Source organism: Moschus berezovskii, chromosome 23 (assembly GCF_049115385.1).
Source record: "Moschus berezovskii isolate FMDL1 chromosome 23, NW_MosBer_1.0, whole genome shotgun sequence".
Taxonomy (NCBI): domain Eukaryota; kingdom Metazoa; phylum Chordata; class Mammalia; order Artiodactyla; family Moschidae; genus Moschus; species Moschus berezovskii.
The window spans coordinates 55,914,100-55,941,071 of record NC_142482.1 but is presented as its reverse complement, the minus strand read 5'-3'; the positions used below and the strand labels follow the sequence as shown (position 1 = coordinate 55,941,071).

General features: G+C 43.8%; 1 long non-coding RNA gene across 6 annotated transcripts in view; it reads right to left on the bottom strand.

The window, feature by feature from the left end:
* LOC129543796 (uncharacterized) overlaps positions 1-26,972 on the bottom strand; it is a 64,489-nt gene that overhangs the window by 10,442 nt on the left and 27,075 nt on the right. For 5 of the 6 annotated variants that reach the window (XR_016036068.1, XR_016036066.1, XR_016036069.1 and 2 more), the window contains exon 1: positions 2,726-2,830. The exons of the other annotated variant lie outside the window; for it this stretch is intronic. This is a non-coding gene — a long non-coding RNA (uncharacterized LOC129543796). Of the gene's footprint in view, positions 1-2,725; positions 2,831-26,972 lie in introns of those variants that run through there. 6 annotated transcript variants of the gene reach the window in all.

Here is a 26,972-nt window from a genome sequence, read left to right as displayed (position 1 = left end):
GGGAGGCTGATGGCTCCAACTTAGATGAACAACATGATTGCAACACGGATGTACAAGCTTATTCTAGAAAAAAATTTCTCTCTCCTGGAGTATAAACAATTTCCTGTAACTATTTTATTGAGAAATCTAATCTCATGAGTGTCTTTTTTTTGTCCTTTTCCTGACTGATTTGTTTTTTTGTGTTTGGCGTGCGTGTGTGTGTGTGTGTGTGTGTGTGTGACTGTCACTGAGGTTGCCACACACACAGGGCCCGCTCAGGGGAAACTTGGCATAGCCTGACCTGAGCCCCAGGTCATGTCCACCCTTCCCTAAACCCTTTCGGTGCCACCACACCCCTACACACACACACTATACCACACACTTCAAATGCCACACCACACCGCACCACACACACACAGCCCTACACACATCACACCACACACCCACATCCCGACACATACCATGCACACACACCATGCCCCACACACCCCCAAATACCACACCCACACACGCATACCACAGACGGACACACATCTCTGCACATACCATACACACACACACACACACACGCCTCATGCCATACCACACAACCACACCCAAAAACCATATCACATGCACACACACACACCACAGACTGACACACATCTGTACACATACCATACACACAGATCACACCACACACATCCCCAAATACCACACCACACCACAGACCGACACACATCTCTGCACATACCATACACACACACACACACACACACACATCCCCAAATACTATACCACACACACACACATCCCAATACATACCATAGACACACACACACACACACACACACAGCCCTACACATACCATACACACACACCATGCCCCCACACACCCCCAAATACCACACACACACACACACACCACAGACGGACACACATCTCTGCACATACCATACATACACACACACACACACGCCTCATGCCATACCACACAACCACACCCAAAAACCATATCACATGCACACCCACACACATACCACAGACTGACACACATCTGTACACATACCATACACACACACCACACCACACACATCCCCAAATACCACACCCACACACGCACACCACAGACAGACACACATCTCTGCATATACCATACACACACACCACACCACACACACACACACACACACACACACACGTCCCATGCCATACCACACACCCACACCCAAAATACCACATCACATGCACACACACACACCTCACCCTGCACACACGGGCACCCCACACCCCACACCACTGAAAGGCAGTGGCCTGGGCTCCCCAGGCGCCTGCGGTCCTCCAGCTCATGGTCGTTGGACAGGGGACACGGGCAGCTGCTTCTCCCCTGGGGTGGTTTATGGTTGAGAGCAGCCCCTGGGGTTTCTGGGATCTGCTTATTCCTCTTCATACCTTTACTTCAAAGTTGACTAGGAACTTAATGATCCTTAAGATTCACTTGGAAAGTACAAAGGAAGTCAGTTTTTTTTTTTTACTTTTCCTGACGGAGAAGCCTGGTAGGCTACAGTCCACGGGGTCGCAAAGAGTTGGACACGACTGAGCGACGGAACGGAATGGAACAGAAAAGGTTAAAATCACGGCAGGAAGGAGCCCTGGACTGGGCTGGGCTGCCCGTGTGCCTTTCCCAGTCTCTCCGTGGCTCCCCTTCCTCGGGAGTCAGCTTAGAGGTGGTCTCCTCGCCCGCACTCTGAGCCCACCTTTCTTCGGCTCTTCTCCCCCTGCCCGGCCTCTTGCACTCTGTCCTTTAACCTCCTGAAAACGCCCTCCTGGCTTGACTCACCTTTGCCCCCTGACCTGAAAGAGTAACCCCTTTCCGGTCATGCCCTCCACCTGCAGCCTGGAGTCCAACCCCTTCCTGAAAGCATTGCTGGGATTCCACCATCTTCATGAAGCCTGCCCTAGTCACCTGTGCCTGAACAGCTCACCTCTCAGCTTGGGGAGGACTCTCTGTCCTCAAGTGGGGCTGACCTCATTCATTTATTTGACAAATATTTGTTGAACAGCTCATATGCACTGAATAAACACTACGCTCCGTGTGGGAGAAGCAGTGATGGGTGAAACACAGAGCTTTCTGCCCTGCAGTTGGTCCCCAGACGCTCAGAGGTTCTTTGTGCGGGAAGACTGGGTCTAATAGTTCTTTCCACCCCGCAGAAGGTACTAAGAACTCAGTCCAATCTACCGAACTGATTAACCAATGAAGCCATTACTTCTTTCGTGCAATGCCATACAGAATTTGAGTCGACACTATAAATGTCCCTTCTCAATGACCAAAGCTGAATGTGAAAGAAGAGGAATGCATTTCATTCTTATGAAAAACAACACGTGATCGTCTTCTGTCTCACACACAGAATCCTCGTTTTATCAAACGCATCTCAGAGAAACACCCCAGCCCTCAAGCCAGACAGCAGTTGTAAACATCTCTCCTTTCTGCTCAGAGACTGTGGAATCTCAGAGCCTGACCTGTGAAATGCCGGTTCTCTTCTCCCACCCCAAGATGGAAACCGAGCCCTGAGGGTATTCGTGTTTAGACTCTCCGGGGGATGATGACTGGTGCAGGGCAGGGACTTAGCTCAGCCCACAAACCAGGAGCAGGGAGGTTGGAAAAAGACAGATGGGACTCGGAGGAGAGGGAACAGAATTGCTCAGTGACCCACAGTCTGGATCCTAGAAGCCTAATTATGGTTAGACACATTGCTTCATTACTGACCTTGTTCTTTGATCCATATATCCTTCTGTGTACACTGTGTCTTTTTCTAACCAATTCTTCCTTCCTACCAGCACAACTCATACTAGAGGATGGCAAATGGCACGTATACCAGTGTTTTTCTACAGCTTAAGACCTCGTCAACACTCTTGATGCCTTGTAGAAAAACAAATGACATCAGCTGCTTCCTTCCTCATACCCACATGACTTTAAAGGAACACCGAAGTTTTGTTTATAAAAATACACAGATGATTAGGTAACCGATGAGACCTATATTCTCACCATACTTTATGACAGACTCAAAAATTTCAGCCCTGGTTGTCATCTTCCTTAAGCTTTGTGGTTTATTGGACAACCTGGCGAAACTTCACACTTACCTGAGGGTTGGGTGTGCATTTTAAGGTGTCAGGGCATAAGGAGTTCTGTGCTGAGGTGAAGGAAGTTACATGGAATAGGCTTCCTGTCTTAAATTAGCATTAGACATAGGCTTCTGGGGGACCCCTTGATGTCAGGTGACCACAGTGCTGGAGCAATAGCGGTCACAAAATCATGATGGCTGGGGAGGAAATTGAATGATGCTCCTGTCTAGCTGAGATTGTTAATGCCCCGACTGGGGAAGAACTGCGTCTGCTTTCTGTAGTCCTGAGCTGGGCAGACCTGTGGGTTTCTGAGAAACCTCAGTTTGTAGGGCTAAATATTAACAATAAAAGACTGTCTTAGACAGGTCTACAGTTATACTGAGTGAAGAGCCACCATGAGAGCCCTGCTTAACTGATCATAGGTTTGACTGAGTCAAACCATAGGAATCTTATGGTTTTCTGTGTTCACGTCCATTGGTATTGGGGCTTGGCTGGAAGAATGTGTCAGTCAGTTCCTTCTGCACCACACATTCCTTTCTCCTCCAATATCAGCAAGAGCTGGGCTAGGGACTAGATGTTTGCGTGTCTCTGAATTGGTATGTTGACTCCCTAATCCCCAAGGTGATGGTATTGGGTTGGCCTACCCAGTATGTGGAGGTGGGACCTAAAGAGGTGGTTTGGTTTAGATGATGTCCTGCGGGTGGAACCCCTATGGTGGGATGAGCGCCCTTATGAGAAGAGACCACTTCTCCATCATCTGAGGAAACAGCAAGAAGGCAGCCCTCTGCAAGCCAGGAAGAGAGCCCTGCTAGATACCAAACACTCCAGCAACTTGATCTTGAACTTCCCAGTCTCCAGAGCTATGAGAAATAAACGTCTGCTGTTTAAGATGCCCAAGCTATGGTATTTTCTTATAGCAGCCCAAGCTGACCAAGACAAGCTATGGTATTTTCTTATAGCAGCCCAAGCTGACCAAGACAAGCTGTCTGTTCTTGAAAAGAAAATGGCTCAGACCCACCTCCTTCAAGCACACTACTCCCCTTTTCTCTTTGGGTGTTAGTGGCTCAGCTGTATCCGACTCTTTGCAACTCCATGAACCAGAGTCCACCAGGTTTTCTGTCCATGGAATTCTCCAGGCAAGAATACTGGGGTGGACTACCATCCCCTTCTCCAGAGGATCTTCCTGACCCAGGGATCGAACCCTGGGGTCCTGCATTGCACGCAGATTCTTTACTGTTTGCGCTATAGGGAAGTCCCTCTTTTCTCTTGATTCACCTAATAAATGTAGCATTTACTGAGCATCTTTTTATGTACTCTCCTTTTGTCTGTTTGTCCCAATATCCTTTTCCACCTCACTGCGTGTCTTGTCTGCTTCCACATAATCACCTGGATAAATCCTACTGCGTGTATGTCAAGACTCAGCTCAGGTGTCCCCTCCTACATGAAGCCTTCCCTGCTCTCTTCTTCACCTGAAGCTGGATTCAGGGCTGCTTCTGCACCCCCCACCCGCCGCCACCAATATCACCCCATGGTGGCTTCTACCCAAAGCTCTATTCCTCTGAGTTTTACTCGTTACTGTCCTTCACTAGGCTGAGCTTCTCATTGAAGGCAAGGGTACTGTCCTTCGCTAGGCTGAGCTTCTCATTGAAGGCTGAGCTCCAGGAGTAGAGCCTAGAGCAACAGGCATAGAAAATGCCTGCTAAGTGAAAGATGTTTTTCAGTGAAATCCTTGGAACAGGGAGATAAGTTGCTGACACAAAGTAGGGCCGGTGTGCAGGGAAGGAGGGAAGGCCATGGGGTGGGGGCGGGGGTGGGGGTGGGTAGTTTGCTGGGCAAAGACTAGGGAGCCACCTGGTGTTTAGCATGAACCTCCAAGTCAGACTGGGGCCTCAAATGTGGCTGGAATCATTGAGACGAAAGACTCCACGCTGTCAATGTAGCGGGTGCGGGTTTGATCCCTTGTTGGGGAACTAAGATCCCATGTGTCCTTCAGTGCAGCCAAAAGATGGAAGAAAAAAAGAAAAAAAAGATGAGGTCGTTAAGTTGGTCCCTAATCCAGTCTGACTGGTGTCCTTATAAAAAGGGGAAACTTGGCCACAGAGACAGATGCACATGAAGGGAGGTGATGCGAAGACACGGGAGACGACCAACACGACAAGGAGTGCCCGAGGCAGCTGGAAGCAGGAGGAAATAATGGAGCAGACCCTCCCTCCAGGCTGCGTGTGTGCGTGTTAGTTACTCAGTCGTGTCTGACTCGCTGCGACCCCATGGACTGAAGCCCCCCAGGCTCCCCTGTCCATGGGACTCTCCAGGCAATACTGCAGTGACTTGCTGTGCCATCCTCCAGGGGATCTTCCCGACCCAGGGGCTGAACTTGAGGCTCTTAGGTCTCCTGCATTGGCAGGGGTGGCTCCTCACCACTAGTGCCACCTGGGAAGCGCGCCCAGTCCTCAGGAAGAACCGACCCCGCGGACACCTCGATCTCAGTGTTCCAGCCTGCAGAACTGGGAGGAAGGAAATTTCTGTTGTCGAAGTCACCCTGTTTGTGGTACTTGGTTAACCACAGCCTTGGGAAGCTAGTACGAACTTCTCCTTCAGACTTTGAATTACCTGCAGACGGGGATTTGGAGTTATTAATCCCGGGATCCCTAGCACCTGGCAACCTCCCTGGATGTTTGCAGAAATCTGAGGATCAATTCCCTAGGACAGAGGTTTGAAGTGCCCTCTAAGGCAAGCTCTGCTCAGGTTTTAAGCTGGAAGACAGAGGCTACAAAGGACAGGGAACAGAGAGGCTGGAACTGGTAGACATCGGAATTATGCCCAAGCTTTTACCGTCACCGCCCACCCTCCACTCCCACATCATGACACTTTATTCTCTGTACAGAGACCCCCAGCAAGATTCCAAGATCAAAGAAGTCCATTTGTGTTTCCAGCCATCACAAACAAGGATGAGTGAGAACACCATGTCCTTGCCCTGGGTCCTGCCCCCATTCCTACCCTGGGGTTTAGCTCCCCCACAATTGCATAGGAAACTCTTGTTTCTTATTATTTAAAGGTTAACTTGAAATTCATTTCTGATGAGAGAAGTCACAGAACTCTGGAGAGCTGTGCTGGAGTAAATATTTTACGTTAGGTTAGCCTCCAATTCCAAAAACTTTGAAAGTTATAAAACTGGAGTGATGGATTTATGTGGTTCCCTGACCAATTCAGATATTTGTAATAATAATAATAGAGCAAAAGATAGCACAGCCTCAGAATTTTTTCCCTTTGCTCAGCTGAAAATTAAACCAGACAGACAATTACCAAGGTTTTGCCATAATATATAATATGTGTACACCACATTTATGGCATATTTCATATTACATGGTTATTATTCTGCATTTTCGTCCAATCATCTTATTAGCTCTGGCATTTTTATGTGGTGAATGACTACAAGCGAAAAGTCAAGTGAGAAAGGCACTGGTGAAGAAATAAAACACAGACTCAATCAAATAGGGCCCATTAAAAAATGTGACCACCATGACACTGGACCACAACTGGGGATGTTGACAATGAACTTTTGAAGACGGGGAAAATACTAAGGCGAGAAACACCATCTCTAATACCATTTTCCTACTCCAGTTCTGAAATTCATCCTAATATGATATACAGTCATTCCTTATTCGGCTTTCTCAAGTATTATGGTTAGACGGCTTTGTGAGTGGTTTTGTAATGTTCTATGCACTTAACTAAAAAAAAAAAAAAGATGAGAGCACCATGCTAAAACATATTTTTACATATAAAATATATTTAAGTATATATTTTTAGGCCTTAGAGAATGCCATTGTATATTCTGACATGTTATTAGAGGAAAATGAAACTGCTCTATTAAATTCTAAAAATAAACTTGGATCTATTTTTTATGGCTCATTCAACTGATTTTCTAACTTATGAGTCATTTGGTGCTTTCGGTGTTTGATGTCATTTACTTGAAGCTAAGCTGAATCCTATTTTGGGTATATAAGCAAAGAAATGAAGGATTATAGTAAATCAGCCTGCTATTCAGACTAAAAAAATATTTTTCATAAAAGTGTTTGGTCTATCATTTTTTTTGCCTTCTTTCCTCTTTCTAAATTTCCAAACTTCCTTTGTCTTTTCCTCTGGAGCTAAAGTTTTGTTTTCTTTGGTTTCTTTCTCACTTGCTCTAACTTTCCCCCTTTTTCCTTCTGGAGTTAATGTAACCATCACCACTGGGAAGTCTGTTTTCCATCCTGAGGATAAATATTGCTCAGCCATGCAGGTTTGAGGGTGAAATTCAACTTCTTAATCATATTCTAAAAAGTAGGATTGGTAGAGAAAAGCTCTGCTTTTTTTCCCCCAGTGTAGGAGAAAGTGGTCATGTGAAGTATATTAAAACTGAAGGATCTCGATACCACTTATTGGCACCATAACTTATACACAAGTTATCATCTGTTATAATTACCATATATTCTGACTTCGAGAACAAAAAACCAGCATGCATATGCTATGAGCAATTCTATTCTGATCCACCAAAGAGTAGCAAATGACAAAGCAATCTGTTGAAATATGTTAACTTCTTTTCTATAATCACTAGGTATAGTGAGATAGTGACTCAGGATGTGGAACCATTTATTTCTGCTCTGTAACTTAATGTCTAGCTCACAATAAGGCTTCAAAGGTCAAACTGAATCAAACTAAATGAGTAAACTCTTGATCAAAATCAAATCTGTAGCTGCCTATTGGAATAGACTTTACTCTGCTGCTTCCCTTGAATTCTGAGGAATTCCTTGTAATCTTTGAGTAATTTGATACGGAGCCTAGGCACTTGATTCTAGTCTTTCATTTTCTTATAACTTACTGTAAACTTTGAAGAAATGACTGATTCTGTGTTGCCTTAGTAGACAGAGCTTGTATATGTTCTATACTGAGTGTGTGCATGCTCAGTCGTATCTAACTCTTTGCAAGCCCACAGACTGTTGCTCGCCAGGCTCCCCTGTCTGTGGAATTTTCCAGGCAAGAGTACCGGAGTGGGTTGCCATTTCCTTCTCCAGGGGATCTGCCTGACATGCGTTTCCTGCAATGCAGGCAGATTCTTTAGTACTGAACCACCAGAGAAGCCCCATATATATGGTATAGCAGGGAATTAACCAAACCAACTCAATTCACGGTGGCTGCTCTTATCAGAACAGCTACTGTGGTCAACCAGAATGGATCTTAGAGTTGCTTTTCTGTCACCAGAAACAGAAATGCATTCTTGGCCATAAGTCAATGGATGGCTTAAGGCCATCCACTGGATTGCTCAACCGTGTTCTCTGTGGTGCAATGCACTGTGTTGGAACCCCATATCCTGAATTCCTGATCCTCAGGCATGGTCAGGACACTAAACTCCAGGTCAGTTAGTAATTCCTGGCTGTTTTTAGGCATCCAGGTGGTCACCTGAGAGGTTGTGGAATTCAAACATGTGTTATAACAGGGAATCCAGTTCTGTGCAGAGTCGGTGATCCACATGTCACTGTTCCTGGTAGGTTATCTGGGTACTTTTGGGTGATAACAAAACCACCTATAGCCTCGTTGGATGGAAAGAACATATAAGAGCTTCTTGATTCCTAGAGTAAGTGCACTGGAAACATCAACCTAATGCCTAACGCTCAGCATCAGTTATTGTTAGTATACCTTTTCACAAACATGGAGAAAAACTTCTCTCCAAAAGAAAATGGAAATCCCCAGTCACCAATTCATTCTCTAAAAAGAATCAAACTTTCCTCAAGAAGGGATGAGACTGAGCAGGCGATACCATCATTATAAAACATTTTATGACACTGCAGACGGCAGGGCAAATGACCGTTTATGTGAAACCATTCATTTCCTGCAATGTGGTTCCCAAGTGTTTGCTTTCTTGGAACGATGATGGGACATTTCCTAACACGAGAAGGACTATGACGTCAGCTCCACTTACGTGTTGCTCTTCCCAGTCTTGGAAAATGTCCCATTATCCTTCATGTGTTAGATGGATCTAAAATAAGCAAGTCTAGACAGTGGAAACCATATACAAGATCTACGGTTTCTTTCCTCATTATGTAGTACTGTAGCGTGTAAGTCACTTGATAATCTCCCTCTGACTGAAGGATAATTAGGAACGTACACAAGGGTATAAAATACATATGTCAGGTAATAAATCTTTGGCTATACTTCTAGGTTATTCCTAGCTGCTTCAACTCTTTTGAAGAAGCAGTTGGATATTCAATAAATGGTGCTGGGAAAACTGGACAGCTAAAGAAAGAAAGTGGGCCACTATCTTATACCATACTCAGAAGTTAACTCAAAATGGATTAAAGACATGAATGTAGGACCTGAAACTAAAACTCCTAGAAGAAAACATAGGTTATAAGCTCTTCGGCATTAGTCCTGGTGATGGCTTTTTGGATTTGGCATGGAAAGCAAAGGAAATAAAAGTAGAAATAAGCAAATGAGACTACATCAAACTAAAAAGCTTCTACATAGAACAGGAGACCAACAACGAAGTGAAAAGACAACCTGCTAAATAAGAGAAAATATTTGCAAATCATGTATCTACTAAGGAGCTAAAATCCAAAATATATAAAGAACTCATACAATTCAGTAGCAAAGAAACCCCAAACAAACAAAAAACCAATTAAAAACTGGGCAGGGACTTCCTGGTTGTCCAGTGGTTAAGAATCAGCCTTCCAAAGCAGGGGATGAGTTTCAATCCTGGTTGGGGAAATAAGATCCCACATGCCATGGGGCAACTAAGCCCATGCACTGCAACTACCGAGCCTGCAAGCTCTGGAATGCACATACCACAACTGAGACCCAATGCAGCCAAATAAAGAAATAAATTTATTTTTATTAAATGGGCAGAGGATCTGAAAAGACATTTTCCCAACAAAGGCATACAGATGGCCAATAGGTACATGAAAAGGTGATCAACATCACTAATCATTCAGTTCAGTTCAGTTCAGTCGCTCAGTCGTGTCCGACTCTCCGCGACCCCATGAATCACAGCACGCCAGGCCTCCCTGTCCATCACCAACTCCCGGAGTTCACTCAAACTCATGTCCATCGAGTCGGTGATGCCATCCAGCCATCTCATCCTCTGTCATCCCCTTCTCCTCCTGCCCCCAATCCCTCCCAGCATCAGAGTCTTTTCCTGCGAGTCAACTCTTCGCATGAGGTGGCCAAAGTATTGGAGATTCAGTTTTAGCATCGGCCCTTCCAATGAACACCCAGGATTGATCTCCTTTAGAATGGACTGGTTGGATCTCCTTGCAGTCCAAGGGACTCTCAAGAGTCTTCTCCAGCACCACAGTTCAAAAGCATCAATTCTTCGGCAATCAGCTTTCTTCACAGTCCAACTCTCACATCCATACATGACCACGGGAAAAACCATAGCTTTGACTAGATGGACCTTTGTTGGCAAAGTCATGTCTCTGCTTTTTAATATGCTGTCTAAGTTGGTCATAACTTTCCTTCCAAGGAGTAAGCATCTTTTAATTTCATGGCTGCGATCAGCATCCGCAGTGATTTTGGAGCCCCCAAAAATAAAGTCTGACACTGTTTCCACTGTTTCCCCATCTATTTCCCATGAAGTGATGGGACCAGATGCCATGATCTTTGTTTTCTGAATGTTGAGCTTCAAGCCAACTTTTTCACTCTCCTCTCACTTTCATCAAGAGGCTTTTTAGTTCCTCTTCATCTTCTGCCATAAGGGTGGTGTCATCTGCATATCTGAGATTATTGATATTTCTCCCGGCAATCTTGATTCCAGCTTGTGCTTCTTCCAGCCCAGCGTTCCTCATGATGTACTCTGCATATAAGTTAAATAAGCAGGGGGACAATATACAACCTTGACGTACTCTTTTTCCTATTTGGAACCAGTCTGTTGTTCCATGTCCAGTTCTAACTGTTGCTTCCTGACCTGCATACAGGTTTCTCAAGAGGCAGGTCAGGTGGTCTGGGATTCCCATCTCTTTCAGAATTTTCCACAGTTTATTGTGATCCACACAGTCAAAGGCTTTGGCATAGTCAATGAAGCAGAAATAGATGTTTTTCTGGAACTCTCTTGCTTTTTCCATGATCCAGCAGATGTTGGCAATTTGATCTCTGGTTCCTCTGCCTTTTCTAAAACCAGCTTGAACATCTGGAAGTTCACGGTTCACATATTGCTGAAGCCTGGCCTGGAGAATTTTGAGCATGACTTTACTAGTGTGTGAGATGAGTACAATTGTGTGATGGTTTGAATATTCTTTGGCATTGCCTTTCTTTGGGATTGGAATGAAGACTGACCTTTTCCAGTCCTGTGGTCACTGCTGAGTTTTGCAAATTTGCTGGCATATTGAGTGCAGCACTTTCACAGCATCATCTTTCAGGATTTGAAACAGCTCAACTGGAATTCCATCGCCTCCACTAGCTTTGTTCCTAGTGATGCTTCCTAAGGCCCACTTGCCTTCCATTCCAGGATGTCTGGCTCTAGGTGAGTGATCACACCATCGTGATTATCTTGGTCATGAAGATCTTTTTTGTACAGTTCTTCTGCGTATTCTTACATAATAATCGTTCAATTCAGTTCAGTTGCTCAGTCGTGTCCGACTCTTTGCGACCCCATGAATCACAGCACTCCAGGTCTCCCTGTCCATCACTAACTCCCGGAGTTCACTCAAACTCGTGTCCATCGAGTTGGTGATGCCATCCAGCCATCTCATTCTCTGTCGTCCCCTTCTCCTCCTGCCCCCAATCCTTCCCAGCATCAGAGTCTTTTCCAGTGAGTCAACTCGTCGCATGAGGTGGCCAAAGTATTGGAGTTTCAGCTTTAGCATCAGTCCTTCCCATGAACACCCAGGATTGTGTAAATGCAAATCAGAACCACAGTGAGATACTATCTCATACTGAACAGAATGGCTATTATCAAAAAGACAAGAAATAACAGGGCTTGGTGAGGGTGCAGGGGAAAGGGAACCCTTGTGAACTGTTGGCAGGACTAACTTGGTGCAGCCACTAAAGACAACAGTATGAGGGTTCCCCAAAAAATTAAGAACGGAATGAACATATGATCCAGCAATTTCACTTCTGGGTCTTTATCCACAGAAAATGAAAACACTGATTTGAGAAGGTATGTGCCTGCTGTGCTTAGTCGCTCAGTTGTATCTGACTCTTTGCAACCCCATGGACTGTAGCCCTCCAGGCTCCTCTGTCCATGGGATTCTCCAAGCAAGAAAACTCGAGTGGGTTTCCATTTCCTCCTTCAGGGGATCTTCCCAACCCAGGGATTGAAGCCAGGTCTCCCACATTTCAGGCAGATTCTTTACCATCTGAGCCACCAGGGAAGCCCATATATACCCCCATTTTCATTGTTCAGTTCAGTTCAGTCACTCAGTTGTGCCCAACTGTTTGTGACCCCATGGACTGCAGCACGCCAGGCCTCCCTGCCCCTCACCAACTCCTGGAACTTACTCAAACTCATATCTAGTGACTCGGTGATGCCATCCAACCATCTCATCCTCTGTCATCCCCTTCTTCTCCTGCCTTCAATCTTTCTGAGCATGAGGATCTTTTCCAGTGAGTCAGGTCTACCCATCAGGTGGCCAAAGGATTAGAGTTTCAGCTTCAGCCATCAGTCCTTCAAGTGAATATTCAGGGCTGATTTCCTTTAGGATGGACTGGTTGGAGCTCCTCGCAGTCTAAGAACTCTCAAGAGTCTCCTCCAACACCACAGTTCAAAAGCATCAATTCTTCGGCTCTCAGGCTTCTTTATAGTTCAACTCTCATATCCATACATGACTACTGGAAAAACCAAAACTTTGACTGGATGGACCTTTGTTGGAAAGGAATGTCTCTGCTTTTTAATATGTTGTCTAGGTTGGTCACTCTTCCAAGGAGAAAGCATCTTTTAATTTCATGGCTGCAGTCACCATCTGCAGTGACTTTGGAACCCCCCAAAATAGTCTGTCACTGTTTCCATTGTTTCCCCATCTATTTGCCACGAAGTGATGGGACCAGATGCCATGATTTTAGTTTTCTGAATGTTCATTGTAGCAATGTTTATAATAGATAAGATATGGAAACCACCTACATGTCCAACAACAAATGAATGGGTGCTGCTGCTGCTGCTAAGTCGCTTCAGTTGTGTCCGACTCTGTGTGACCCTATAGACGGAAGCCTACCAGGCTCCCCCGTCCCTGGGATTCTCCAGGCAAGAACACTGGAGTGGGTTGCCATTTCCTTCTCCAATTTCTATTCCTGTGTAAACTCAGGTGCTGTTCCCTCTGACCACTTTGGGTGGTTCTTTCTCTCGTTTCAGATAGTTTCCTCACTGATGATGACTCAGCGGATTTCTGATGGTGACCCTCCTGCAGATCTCTGGGGTTTTCTTTCTATACAGTTCTGCTCTCTTCAGGATTCTGTCCTGTCAACTCCATTTGTCTTGCTCTTCTGAGATTCTCAGCTCCATCTTCTCAACTCAAGGAGACCTCAGGCTCAATATGTGTTTCCTCTCCCAGTCATAGCTGCAAATGAAAAGCAGCAAGCTTGAGCAATTAGAGGACTTGTTTGCTTCTCATCAGGATCAGTGTCTTGAAAACTAGAAAAGTGTGAAGAAGTTATTCAGTATGCAGCACAGAGCAAAAGAGAAATAGAAAATGTGAAAAGTTTTCTAAATTCCATATATATGCGTTAATATACGGTATTGATGTTCTTCTTTCTGGCTTACTTCACTCTGTATAATTGGCTCCAATTTCATCCACCTCATTAAAACTGATTCAAATGCATTCTTTTTGATGGCTGAGAAATACTCCATTGTGTATATGTACCAAAGCTTTCTTATCCATTCATCTGCAGATGGACATCTAGGTTGCTTCCATGTCCTGGCTATTATAAACAGTGCTGCAATGAACATTGGAGTACATGTGTCTCTTTCATTTAGAAAAATGGTAACCTAAACCCTGTATAAGAGACTGCAAAAGAGACATAGGCATTTAGAACAGTCTTTGGGACTCTGTGGGAGAGGGTGAAGGTGGAATGATTGGAGAGAATGGAATTGTAGCATGTATATTATCATAAGTGACCAGTCCAGGTTCGACGCATAAATTTTCCTCTGTTCATTTCTTTGCATTTGTGCTTTTTTAATAAAATTCTTTTTTATAAATAAAAAAAATAAAAAAATAATAATAAAAATTGATCATTTCAGTGGAAGTGGTCATAATTTTTAGTTCAAAAAAAAAAAAAAAGAAAATGTGAAAAGTTACGGGGATAGACTGAGAAACTCCAAAATACTTGTCTGTCAGTCCTTCCCCCTGCCTTTGCTTTTCTTCTGACTGATGCACATCCTTTTGTAGTTTTTTCAGTGATGGAAAGACCCTGAGCTATAAACTTTCTCAGGCTCAGTTTGTTTGAACTTGTCTTTACTTCACCTTTAGTCTTGATAATAATTTAGCTAGATAGAACCTTCCGGGTTCTATATTCTCCCAATACATAAAGTCATTTTGCTATTGTTTTGGGGGCTTTACTAATGCTAATAAGAGTTTTGCTAGTCTAATTATTGGTCCTTTGTAAGTAATTTACTTTTTATTTCTGATTGCTTTAAAGATATTCTTTTGTCTTTAGTATTCTGCTGCTTGCTACTGAATTGTGTCAGAATTTCCTTCATTTTTAAAACTGAATGATATTCCATTATAAGTGTATACCACATTCTGTTGGAGTTCTTGTTAATTTTTGAACAAGGGTTCCTGCATTTTCATTTTGCACTTGTTTTGTAATTATATAGTTAGTTCTGCTTTTATTCTATCACATAAAACTTTTATTGCAAAGCTGTAAAAGAGGGACTTCCCGGGTGGCTCAGTGGATAAGAATCTACCTGCCTATGCAGAGTTGATGCCTGGTCCAGGAAGATTCCACGTGCCACAGAGTAACTAAGCCCGTGTGTCACAACTGCAGAGCCCATTCTCTAGAGTCTTCGAGCCACAATTACTGAGCCTGTGTGCCCCAATTACTAAAGCCCGAGTGCCCTAGAGCCCATGTTCCGCAACAAGAGAAGTCACTGCAATGAAAAGCCCACACACCGTAAACTAGAGAGTAGCCCCTGCCTGCTGCAACTAGAGAAAAGCCCGTGCAAAGCAACGAAGACCCAGTGCAGCCAAAAACAGAAAAAATAAATCAATTAAAAAAAATTAAAATTAAAGACAAAGAAAAGCTATAAAGGAAAAGAGGAGGGGAAATTAACAGTGTGTAACTCTCCCAATAGTTCATGAGAAAATCACTCAGAAAGTTAAACCTTTCCCAGACACACAGTGTGCTCAGCGTTGGCTCCTGATCCTTGGGTTTTACCTCTCTGTGAGGTGGGCTTCCTTCTTCAAACCAGTAGGGTGTGACTCTTCACCAACCCTTGGAGAAATCCGTCGCTCCTCACTGGTGGCAGTTATGTCCTAGAATTCCCTCCCTATTCATGTCTACACTCAAGCAGTGCGATTCCTCGGACAACCCTTGCAGCAAGACATTTCTCAACTTAAGCCACAATCCGGCTGGGAGGTAGGGGGTTTCCTGAAGACAGTCCAGGATAAATTTTGGCTCTCCGAGTTCAGTGCTCTTTGAGATTTCCCCGGTAGTATAATGTGCAAACATGCCTTATTATTTCTGAGTCATCTCAGAAGTAATTCTTGTCTCAGGAGAGACATTAAGTGTCAGAAATACCACAGTCAAGATCCATGTTAAGGATGAGAAACGTTTTTCTAATTAGAGCAGAGTGTACTCAGACTGCTCCCCAAGGCCATGGCGACATACATTACGAAGCACTGAAGTGGCAGGCTGGCCTTTGCCTCCTTCATTCTACAGCTTGACCAGAGGCCCACGGCACATTAAAAATGAGCCCCAACATATATCACTTTTTCAAGTAACAGAACTATTCACTTTTTGAAGTCCTTGCTCTGGCCACACAAAAACCTAGATGAAGCTTTGACACAAGGGTTTTACTGTACCTTAGGCAGATCACACTTTTAAACAAAATGTACCAACACTGCTTTTTGTACTAAAAAGCCGGTCAGAATTAAACTAATTTCCTAATATAAAGAGATTCCCAGCAGTTACAGGATAAGATACTGCCAGGTTATATGTGTGGGGGAGGGTATGCTTCTCATAACATGTGTTTATGTGAAATCAAGTTGGATGACAAAATAATGGGCTTCCCTGGTGGCTCAGATGGTAAAGAAGCTGCCTGCAGTGCAGGAAAAGTCTCTTAGGTTGCTGGAGTTCTAAGTATAAATGAAAGAGATCAGACCACATGATAATAAGAATGCAGTATGGCTTTTTTGATTTCAGCTAGTCCTTCTGATCTGGCTCTCAGAGATTCTGTATTTTAGAATTGTTTGGACTTAGGCTAGCCAGCACAGTGGCAACTAGTGACAAGTGGCTTTGGGACCCTTGAAATGTGCTGTGAGGATAACACTTGCACTTGGTTTTGACGACTTAGTCTGCAAAAAATACTTCTCATCTGTTTTAGGAATGATATCATTTTTAACATATTGGGTTTAAAATATGCTATTTAAATGAACTTGGTTTCTATTCTTTTAAAAAAAATATTTGTCAGGTCTTAGTTTGCGGCCTGTATTATCTTTAGCCAACTCTTAGTTTTGGCACGTGGGACCTAATTCCCTATGTGCTTAGTCATTCAGTCACATCTGACTTTGCGACCCCATGGACTGTAGCCCGCCAGGCTCCACTGTCCTTGGGGATTCTCCAGGCAAGAATACTGGAGTGGGTTGCCATGGCCTCCTCCAGAGGGTCTTCCCAACCCAGGCACTGAACCCAAGTCTCCGGCATTTCAGGCAGATTCTTTACTGTCTGAGCCACCAGAGAAGCTCAACCAGGGATCAAACCCGGCTCCCTGAATTGGGAGCATGGAGTCTTAACCACTGGACCACGAGGGAAGTCCTTCTTTCTACTATTTTAATGAGGCTACAGACCATTTACAATCACTTTTGTAGCTCTCATTACATCTCTATTAGACAGGGCTGGTTCAGAATCCAGTTAGTTTTTGATACATACCCATTTAGCTTTGGAGCTTTAGTGTTCAAACATCTGTTCTCACCCCGCAAAGACCCATGCCAGCATGCACTCTTCTTAACTTTAGTCTCAGAAGTGAGTCCTTTGCTGGTGAGCGAGTCCAGTCTACCCCCAGCAGACTCGTCTCAACCCCTCTACAAGCTGTTTCCTACACAGACTCTGGGGAAAAGGGAAATCATTTTATTTCTTTGAAGAAAATACCCTCCTCCTCAATCCAAATGGACATTCCATACTGTGGGTTTTTTTTTTTTTTTAACTGAAATTTGGATTAGAGTAAGGAGTAAATTGTCAAATTTGGCAGAACATTTCTTTCTAACACCAATGAGTCTGTCAACCACACTATAAATAAATATACGATTTAAAGCCACTGATGTCTTCCTCGGTGTCTTGGCCGGACAGAGCAGGAACTCCTCATAAAAAGAAAGAGAAGACGTCAGCAAAAGCAGAATTTCACTAGACTTTATTCTAAAAAAGGCAGGTTTTCTTGTAGTGCGAGGAAGTGTACAGAAAATTATGTGCTCGGTGATTCAAAAGAGACTTACTAAATACAAAATTGGTTTTGCTGCTGGATGCTAAAGGACAGTCAGAAGGGAGACAGAGAGGAGAGAAGGAGGTATAAGAATATATTCTGTAGGGTTTCATTACTTAAGAATATACTCTGTGCATCAACTTTTTATTTTCTAAATGAAAGGTTTTTTTCTATTTTGGTACTTGGTTAATAAATAATGAGTTTAAGTTTATAGTATATTAAAATTAATTTGGTGTCATATTGAGCAAAAAATGTAGAACAGGATATGCTGCCCATTCATTTTTGTTGTAAATTTTATTTAAGTTCATGTTGAGCTTGTAATCGAAGCTCATAATGAATACATCCTATGAGATACAGAATTTTGGACTCACACCTTTTTACAGCTATTATTTAAACACAGAAACCTTATTTAGGGTTTTTGTTTAAGTCTGTTGTTTCTAGAAATTGTTGTTCAGTCGCTCAGTCGTGTCTGACTCTCTGCGATCCCACGACAGAAGCTTGCAGGCTTCCCTGTTCTTCACCAACTCCTGGAGCTTGCTCAAACTCATGTCCACTGAGTTGGTGATGCCATCCAACCATCTCATCCTCTTTCGTCCCCTTCTCCTCCTGCCCTCAGTCTTTCCCAGCATCAGGGTCTTTTCAAATGAGTCGGTTCTTCGCATCAGATGGCCAAAGTATTGGAGTTTCAGCTTCAGTGTCAGTCCCTCCAATGAATATTCAGGATTGATTTCCTTTAGGATGGACTGGTTGGATCTTCTTGCAGTCCAAGAGACTCTCAAGAGTCTTCTCTAACATCACAGTTTGAATTAATAAGAGGTTATTATTCTAATTTTTATCAGCCGATTTAGAAACTTTTGATGCATCCTGATTTTTTTTTTTGAGTTTTTCCTTGTGTGATATGAAATACCCTAATATCCCCTTAAAATGCAAGTGATGGGTAAGAGAACTAACATTTTCCTTGAAATCACTTTATTGTAGTTACTTTATTGTGTCTGGGAGCAGTGATGGATTTTTCTGGATGTCATCCAAATGTCTTGACCGTGTTTAACGTTATAATAGAAGTCTTTTTTTTTTTTCACTGTAATTTCAGCTCCTGAACATATTCCAGAATATGTGTGGTACACTGTTTGATACTGTAGTGAAGAACACTGGTTGCCTGCCTCCCAACTCCTCCTGGGGGTTAATATTAGGAATTATAATAAGTAAATGAAATATGGAGCCCATTTCCTGACTTCACTCATGGCCTATTTGAAAAAACCTCAAATAACTCTGAGGAAAAAGTAATACGGATTTATTTTAGTGCTTCTAAAGTTAATTGTGATAATGGTATTTCTCTGCTAGGTAAATTAACTGCTTTGTTTCAAATAAAAGCCCAGATGTAATCTTGCTGACTTCAATCTACCTAATGCATCGTTAACATCGAATCAGTATTACAGTCATGGAGGCTGTAATTATTGCAATTCAATCCCAGCTTTAATATCACATTTATATACATCTGAATCATAGCTGAATTAGTAATAACTATATGTGCCAAGGACTGCTTACTGCTAATACATTTAATTCTCTGTCTGAGGACTTTTTCTGGCCACTGGAGTCTGATCATTCCAACAATACAAAGGCTAAGCCAGAATGCCAGAGAACACAAACCCTCAGAGACTGTCCACAACCCATGGAGGGATAAATCTCACAACTTCCCTGCCCCTTCGTTGGTTTAATTTTGAGGCATACTCTGCTCCAGTGCTCTATAAACTCTACCACTAGGGGATATTGTTAAAAATTCATGTTCTGATTCAGAAGACTTGGGGTGGAGCTTGAGAGACTGTGACAATCCACTTTGAGTAGGAAGTCTTAGAGTCTCCCAAAGTCCCCAGAGAAATCAAGTGCCACCTGCCCGCAACAGGAAGTCGCCTGATTAGTCTCCGTTAGTTTTCTTCTCTTTCCTGTTTCGCATGGCTTCATTCTCACACTAGCGTTTCCTACCTGCATATGGACACTTATCTCAGGGTCTGCTTCTGGGGAACCCAAATCAATAATATACGGACACATACGGTACATACTCATTCCCTGGTCTACCTGCCTAGACTCTGTCTATGTTCTATCTGTCCGTCTGTCAATCATATATCTACCTAGCTTCCCATCTACTCACCCGTCTGTCTGTCTATCTACCTATCATCTTGAACAGAGCAACCCAGTGCAGTTTCTTAAAGAAGGCAGACAGCTGAAGAGCTAGAAGAGAAACAATAAAGAAATCTGGGAGAGAATAGAAAGAGTAAGTTGATGATCAAATGCTAAACTGACTTTTTCCTACTTCTATGCAGCTGTCAAAAGGATCTGATGTCTCGGGACTCTGGTTAAGCAGAAGACTGGGCAGTGAGTTATGGCTGCATAAATGGTGCCTCTTCAGAAGTCCACAGAAGGATAGCCATTCTTCTAGGAAAGATGGTGAGGACATTTCACCCAATTCTATCACTCAGGACACGCTGTTGGGAGGGTTGACCGTCCAGGTCATGGAAAGAAGGTAGGTCAGGTGTTAATCTTGGAAAAGGCCGAAAGCAGCAGAAGCAGAGGGACACTCGGCGAGGAGGCGAGGAGGCCGCGCCACACTTGGTACTTGTGGGCCAGCCCGGCCGAGGAGAGAGGATGAGTGACGGGTTTTGCAGACGGTCATCCGGGAATCTTCACTGACTCTGCAGCTAATGCAGCATGCAACGTGTGCTGCTTATCTTGTAGGATCTGTGGGAGCAGGATTGAGGGCAAAATCAAATCCCATCTCTGCCATTTCCTGGTTATGTCCTCTTAGCATGTTCCACAAACTCTCTAAGCATCAGTTTTCCCATCTATATAATGGAGACATAATGCTTACCTCATAGCATTGTGATGAAAATCAAAGGAGATGTTGTGAATAAAGTAACTTGGGTTACTATAACCAGAGGATAAGAGAATTGCACTTATATTGGAAATATACCCAAGAATGCTGGAGAAATGGTGGGTGCCGATTTGACCAGATTCAGCTATTGTGTACACACAGGCGCGCTCATACATGTTTAATATCTTGCTTGTAGAAAGCCATTGGAGTGACAATGCCCTGATGATGTAAGTCGATCCCAGCTATGATCCCAGCCGAAAGATCCCATCATTGCTTTTAGCTATGCATGAAATCCCTCTGTGAACTCTTTCTTCCAGCAAAGCAAACACCTGTTTCGGATGGAATATAAAAGGCAAACTTGGTTTAAAGCTTTTGTTCCCCCTTCTTTCAGGAGTCTGTGATCCCGGCAAAGACAGTTCCTGCCGAGGTCAGCTTGGGCTTCCAAGTCAGGCCATCCAAGTTCTCTCAGGACACAGGCTCAGTCTTGACAGTGTCCTACTCTACCTGAGAGTCTGGGGGCTGAAAGAGAAGATTCCCTTTGCTTTTATCACTAAGACCCATGGATCACAGCCAGTGGTCTCACCCTTTGTGGCAGTTTCTCTCCAGGGTCCTGATGGGTTGGTATCCTGGAAGCAACATTTCGGAAGGCCAAGGATGTGTCAGCTCTTAGGACTGCACGGAAGAGATCAGTTCTTGTTATCATCATTGGATCCCAGTGGCTCTTTCATCTCAGACTTGTGAAAGCAGCCTCTCCTCTTAACTGACTTCTGCCTGAGTCTCTTAATGGGCCAAGGAAGGCAGATGTTGATGCAACTCACAGATGTGGTTAAACCTCCCCAGCAGCAGTCTGGTCAGAGGTCAGCTGGTCTCTTTCCAGTAACAGGTGGCCCTTGGCCTCTATTTCTCAAGAGAGCTTGAATCAAGAGACATTCAGGGTAAAATGCAGCCACGTTGCTTTTTGTGTTCTGTAAAGCCTATTTTCTATAAGCTATTTGACAGCTGACTTTTTGACAGAAGCTTGAAGGAGTAAGTGTCAGAGGTCTCAGAAGCAAAGTCTCTGCTCTTTCAGTCATGTGACCTGCCCTTGTTTCAAATTTCAGGATGTCACAAAATATACCACACACACACTTTGTCTCATACACACTAACATACATGAGGAAGTGTGTAAGCAATCAGAAAAGGAAGCACAGAGAATTTATTATAATTATGAATAAAATAAATGAAATCTTCTTTATACCATGCTGCTGTTATGAAGGATAATCATCTGTTAGTTAATCAGCATGCTGGACCTGAAAGTAGTTCTTGTTTGTAATGAAACACGAGATGTTTGTCCTTCGCCCTCCTCCTTTCCAACCAGGAAAAATAAAAGATAAGTAATTCACATATACTTGTGAAATTCTAATACATTTTAAAAGAATCGATAAGCAGAAAATCTAATCTAAAAGACTCACATGGAAACCACTGGTCACAGAAATCTAAGTGGTCCTAATTCACGAAGAGACTCAAATATTCCCTGCTTGCGAGGAAACAGCCCCCATGCAGACCTGACATTCATGCAGAGTGCAAAAAGTGTGAGTCGCTCAGTCGTGTCCAACTCTTTGTGGATTCTCACCCACCAGGACTAGAGCCATGGATTATAGCCCACCAGGCTCCTCAGTCCATGGGATTCTCCAGGCAAGAATACTGGAGTGGGTTGCCATTCCCTTCTAAAGGGGACCTTCCCAACCCAGGGGTCGAACCCCCCAGGTCTCTGACACTGCAGGCAGATTCTTTACTAACTGAGCCACCAGGGAAGCCCAGAGTGCAATCCCAGAGACTGTGGGATGTTACCCAGAGCTCCAACGATGGCCTCAGAAACACGGACATCACATCTGACAATCGTGTGGTCCAACACGGCTGACCTGGATGGACTCTTTTAGAACTGGCCTACTCTCCCCCATGTGTAGGGGTTCAACAGGATGCCCACCTAGGGATACAGGCATGCATGTTCCCCACACATACCTTTTAACTTAAGAGTCATATTTGTAGCTCCCCTAGGAAAGAATCAAAGGCCAGGATGGGGGTGGCCCAGACTCTTGTTTGGACTGGAGCACACAGACAGCAGCTGCAGCCTATCAGCGAGATTGGCTGCTGACAGGACAAAGCATTAACAATTTCATCGGGTCTTATAGATCAGTAACAACAAAGCACCCTTCCCCAACTGGTGGCCACCACAGTAGCTGTAGTGGTTTGATTGAAGTCAGTATTTTTAAAAATGTTTTAAACATGGCAAAATATGGGTAACACAAAATTCACCATCTTAATCACTTTTAAGTACAATTTTAAATCACTTTTAAATTCAGTCATTTTAAGTACACTCACGATGCTGTGCAAGCAGTCCCCAGAAATCTCTTTATTTTGCAAAACTGAAACTCTGTACCCATTAAACAATAACTCGCATTTCCTGTCTCCCCCAGCCGTGGAAACCACCATTCTGTGTTCCGTCTCTGAAGGTGACTCCTCTAGGTATCTTACATAAGTGGCATCATACAGCATTTGTCCTTTTGTGAATGGCTGATTTCACTTAGCATCACATCCTCAAGGTCTGTCTATGTTATATAGCATGTGTTAGAATTTCCTTCCTTTTAAAGGCTGAAGAGTATTCCATTTATGTATATACCACATTTTGGTCATCCACTGATCTGCGGTGAACACTTGGATTGCTTCTTTTGGCTGTTGTGAATAACGCTGCTATAAACATGGGTGTATGGAATCAGTATTTCTAATTACAGCAGGAAAGGATCAGATTCCCTTTCATGACCAGCTTATGAAATGGAGGGTTATGTCTGATCCTCAAGAAGTGGTGTTTTATGGAGAGTGTAAAATTGGTTCATTTCAGGAAGCCCTTTTGGTCCACTATCCTCACTGATATGGCTGAGGGGGGATTGGGAAACCTATGGGCATGGAGCAGAAAAGAAGCTAATTGGTCTATAAATATATCTCAGTTTTAATCTCTGTCTCTTTACCACTAAATGTTCATTGTTCCAGCCAAGAGGCACCAAATGAGAAATATTACTCAAGAGTTCTACCTTTATTGGTACAACAGTATTGGCTAATTCTTGCAAAGTGCCTAAAACGTTCCAAACAACATTCTTAACTATTACACTATGAGCATACCTATTGTACAAGCAGGAAATGAGTCAGAAAGTGGCAAAGCACCTGGCCCAGAGTACACGGCTAGTCAGGGTATTTGAACACCAGCAGTTTTACTCTAGAATTCATGCATTTTACCATCACACGACATGTATCTCATTCTTTCCAATATGTAAATAGGTGTGTGTAGGTGTATGCCTATAATAAATATTTTTTGACCATCAACAATGAAAGAAGGAGGGCTTCCCAGGTGGCACTAGTGGTAAAGAACCACCCTGCCAGTGCAGCAGAAATAAGAGACATGGGTTTGATCCCTGGGTTGGGAAGGGCATGGCAACCCCCTCCAGTATTCTTGCCTGGAGAATCCCATGGACAGAGGAGTCTAGCGGGCCACAGTCCATTGTGTCACAAAGAATTGGACATGACTGAAGCAAATTAAATAACCCTGCTTATTTAACTTACATGCAGAGTATATCATGCAAAATGCTGGGCTGGATGAAGCACAAGCTGGAATCAAGACTGCCCGGAGAAACATCTGTAACCTTAGATATGCAGATGACACCACCTTTACGGTAGAAAGTGAAGAAAAACTAAAGAGCCTCTTGAAGAAAGTGAAAGAGGAGAGTGAAAAAAGTGGCTTAAAACTCAATATTCAGAAAACTAAGATCATGGCATCTGGTCCCATCACTTCATGGCAAACAGATGGGGAAACAATGGAAACAGTGGTTGACTTTATTTTTGGGGGCTCCAAAATCACTGCAGATGGTGACTGCAGCTATGAAATTAAAAGACGCTTGCTCTTTGGAAGAAAAGTTATGACCAACCTTGACATCATATTAAAAAGCAGAACCATTACTTTGCCAACAAAGGTCCATCTAGCCAAAGCTATGGTTTTTCCAGTGGTCATGTATGGATGTGAGAGTTGGACTATAATGAAAGTTGAGTGCTGAAGAATTGATGCTTTTGAACTGTGGTATTAGAGAAGACTCTTAGAGTCTCTTGGACTACAAGGAGATCCAACCAGTCCATCCTAAAGGAGATCAGTCCTGAATATTCATTGGAAGGACTGATGTTGAAGCTGAAACTCCAGTCCTTTGGCCACCTGATGTGAAGAACTAACTCATCTGAAAAGATCCTGATGCTGGGAGATTGAAGGTGGGAGGAGAAGGGGATGACAGAAGACGAGATGGTTGGATGGCATCACCGACTTGATGGACATGAGTTTGAGCAAGCTCTGGGAGTTGGTGATGGACAGGGAAGCCTGGTGTGCTGCAGTCCATGGGGTTGGAAAGAGTTGGACATGACCGAGTAACTGAACTGAACTGAAGCAACTTAGCACACACACAATGAATTAAGGCACATTAGAACTCCAAACTGATATTTCTAAAAAAATGAGGCAACAACTTAAGATAAAAAATACTCTGGTTTTATAACTGAACACAACTCTGAATCCTAGCTCTCCCATCAACTGTCTGGTAATGTTGATGTTATTGTTTAGTCACTAAGTCATGTCTGACTCTGCAACCTCGTGGACTGTAGCCCACCATGCTCCTCTGTCCATGGGGTTTCCCAAGCAAGAATACTGGAGTGGGTTGCCATTTCCCTTTCCAGGGGATCCTCCTGACCCAGGGATTGAACCCTCGTCTCCTGCATTGGCAGGCAAATTCTTTATCATTGAGCCACCTGGAAATCCCCTGGTAACACTGACCAAGTGTTTTATCCTCTTGACTTTAGTTTCCCCACCTGGAAATGGAGCAATATAATATCTCCTTGACTTAGTTGTCAACCTTTAAGGAAATAATGTCTATAAACCCCATATTTCTTCAAGTGGGAAAGGGGCTCCAAATGCCAGGCTCAGGGGCATGCTAATGGGCTGCACCTGTACACCCATCCCCTTTGCTCCAGAACACCATGACTTTGCACACTCATTCTAAGTCAGCCTGCACCATCGACACAGGAAATGCTGCCTCCAAGCCTTGACCCCAGGCCATCGCTGTGTAATCGTGTCTTGACAGCTTTATCGTCGAAGTCTTGTCTGTTCCCTTGAATTTTTAATGGGGCAACAATTTGATGAGTCGAAAATGTTTATAAATCCACTACTTTACTGATAAAAACAAGACTCACATGGGAGCTAAGACACTGTTTCTTCAGTGAGTTCAGTTGATTCAAGAATGGTCATACTTGGTAGGCTAGTCCTGCACCCGGAAAGATTTCTTCAAATTGCCCCTAGACTCTCTGCTTTGAAGACACTCAGGGAGGCACCAAGGGACCAGTGAGAGGCACACATATCCAGGCCTGCCAGCCTCAAGAGAAGGTGCCAGACAGCAGAGAAGGAGCCTCTTCACAGAGATGGAAAGATAGCGCAGGTCTCCTTGTGGACATGCTTCATGCATATATGCAACAGATACATCGCATATATGTGGACACACTTCATCGCTACACGCATATGAAACAAATACATGCCCCACGTGGTTTCTCACTGTATTATTTTAGAGCAGTTTAAGGTTCAGAGCAAAACCGAGAGGAAGATACAGAAGCATCTCACATAAGCTACACGTGCACAGACTCGCCCAGTCAACCTCCCCACCTGAGCGCTACATCTGTTATGGTTGATGAACCCACACGGACACATTGCTACCACCCAATGGCCAAGGTTCGCTTTAGGGCTCACCTTTGCTGTTGTACATTTTACGGGTTTGGACAACTGTAGAATGGCTCAGTTGGAAAAGAACCCATCTGCCAGTGCAGGAGTAGCTGGTTCGATCCCTGGATAGGGAGGATCCCCTGGAGAAGGAAATGGCAACTCCGGTACTCTTGCCGGAAAATCTCATGGACAGAGGAGCCTGGCAGGCTACAGTCCATAGGGTCACAAGGAGTGGGACACAACTGAGGACTAAACCACTGCCAACATAGTGACCTAAACCTGCAATGTCTAATGACAGTGGAAGCACAGGCTGCTTGTCCTCATGGTTCTCTCTTGTTTACTGCCTGTGATGGGGAGTTGAAAGGCCAGTATCCAGATAAGCAGTATGGAGGGACTGGTGCTTTCCCAAAGGGGAAAACTAACCGCAGAAACTACCATTTTCCATGGCTGGATCATCATCTCTTGACTTTTAAGAAGTGGCCACCAGCTCTGCTTTCATGTGGTAGCTCAGGATTTCTGACATCTTTTCTCGAATAAGTAGGTCCCTCCTTGGGAGTGGGTACAAGGTCTCCTGCCAATTCTTAAGTCGGATTATGTTTTCCCCTGAGGCCAACTCTGCTTATAACTGAACTATTCAGTTACCACTCTAAAGC